The 2,140-nt window shown below is 43.7% G+C and overlaps 1 pseudogene; it reads left to right on the forward strand.

The window, feature by feature from the left end:
- The window catches only part of LOC100943792, a 6,711-nt pseudogene extending 5,026 nt beyond the window's left edge, over positions 1-1,685 (forward strand).
- Positions 1,686-2,140: the final 455 nt, after the last annotated feature.

Consider the following 2,140-nt stretch of genomic DNA (forward strand, 5'->3'; position numbering starts at 1 on the left):
CCAGGGCTGGGTTTGAACCTGCCACCTCCAGCATATAGGGCCAGCGCCCTACTCCTTTGAACCACAGGCACTGCCCTGCCCAGCTAATTTTTCTATTTTTAGTAGAGAGAGGGGTCTCACTCTTGCTCAGGCTGGTCCGGAACTCCTGACCGGCCTAACCCTCCCAGAGTGCTGGAATTACAGACATGAGCCAATGGACAGGGCCTTTTCTCTGACACTAATACTTAATTTCCCCTTTCAAGTGAAGTCCTTTAACCATACTAACAGTAGCTTCTATAGAAAGGAAGGAAGGGAGGGAGGGAGGGAGGGAGGGAGGAAGGAAGGAATGAAGGAATGAATGAATCTTTCACCCAAGGACTCAAATAGATACTTATTCATATTAGCATTATCTACAAGGGCCAAAAGGTGAAATTAATCCAAGTGTCCATCCATTGACAGATGACTGGATAAACTACGATGGATATTATTCCTTAAAAGGAATAACGTTCTGGTGGTGCCCTTAGCTCAGTGGGTAGGGCACCAGCCACATACACCAGGGCTGGTGGGTTTGAACCGGGCCTGGGCCAGCTAAAACAACGATGACAACAACAACAAAAGCCAGGCGTTGTGGCAGGCACCTGTGGTGCCAGCTACTTGGGAGGCTGAGGCAAGAGAATCATTTAAGCTCAAGGGTTTGAGGTTGCTGTGAGCGACGCAACAGCACTCTACCCAGGTGACAGCTTGAGACTCTGTCTCAAAAACAAAAAAAAAGGAATGAAGTTCTAATACATGGTATGACATGAGTGAATCTTGACAGCATTATGCTTAAGGAGATAAGCATAAAAGGACTTTTTTTTTTTTGAGACAGAGTCTTGTCATCCTCGTTAGAGAGCTCAGGCTATCCATCCTCCTCGGTCGAACCCGCCACCTTAGGTGTACGTGGCTGGCGCCTTAGCCGGTTGAGCTATAGGCGCCGAGCCAAGGACATTTTTTTTTTTTGAGACAGAGTCTTGTCATCCTCGTTAGAGAGCTCAGGCTATCCATCCTCCTCGGCCTCCCTCTCACTATTTACAAACTGCCTGAAAAACTGGACTTTAAGCAAGGAGCTGCCATCGGAATCCCACATTTTATGGGTTATTGAGCTCTGATCCACAATGCATGTGTGAAGTCTGCTCTGGTTTGGGGGCCAGTAGAGGAGCTGGAATAGCAGCAGGCCACAGTGCAACAGCTTATGGCTTAAAGGTTTCGGGGCACAGCTAGTACTGAGGAGGCACGAAAGCTTGTTTTGCAAAATGGAGCCCATGAGCATTTAATTACAGAGAAGTTAATTATATCAATAAAATTAAGAAATCTGTTGGCAAGAAAAGAATTGATGTGATTATTGAAATGTTAACTAATATAAATCTTTGCAAGGATGTGGAACTTCCATCATGTGGAGGATGAGTAATGGTTGTTGGCAACAGAGGAACTATTGAAATAAACCCATGGACACAAAGGTGAAGGAGCGTAGTGTAATTGGAGTTGCTCTCTTTTCTTCAACTAGGGAGGGATTTCAGCAATTTGTAGCAGTCCTTCAAGCTGGAGTAGAAGTTGGTTGGTTGAATCCTGCAATAGGACCTCAGTATCCATTGGAGAAGGTGGCCCAGACTCATGAAAATATCATTCATGGTAGTGGGGCTACTCAGAAAATGATTCTTCTCTTATGATGATTGATTCTTTCATAGATTTCCTATGTAATTAGAGGTTATCTTCCCCCTATTTTATCTGCCCCATCATTTCTTTAATTAATATTCATTTAATTTAGTGAGTTTCTTATGTGAAAAAATAAGATTTTTCTTTAGAGAGCAGAGGCAGTGGAATAAAGTTTATTTTATAGCTGACAATATTATTATTTTGTGCCTTCTATCTCAAAGCAAGGCGTCTTCATAGTAGTAAACAGCATGTTAGTGGTTACTTGGCATTGGGGGGCATTCTAGAAATTCTTAACAGATACCTGACTGATTCCATACTTTTGATTAAAACATGCTAATTGAAAATAAGACTAATTGGCTCCGTGCCTGTGGCTCAAGTGGCTAAGGTGCTAGCCACATACACCTAAGGTGGCAGGTTCGAATCCAGCCCGGGCCTGCCAAACAACAATGATGGCTGCAACCAAAAAAAA

The sequence above is a fragment of the Otolemur garnettii genome, unplaced genomic scaffold, assembly GCF_000181295.1.
Source record: "Otolemur garnettii isolate 467f Iridium unplaced genomic scaffold, OtoGar3 scaffold00106, whole genome shotgun sequence".
Classification (NCBI taxonomy): Eukaryota; Metazoa; Chordata; class Mammalia; order Primates; family Galagidae; genus Otolemur; species Otolemur garnettii.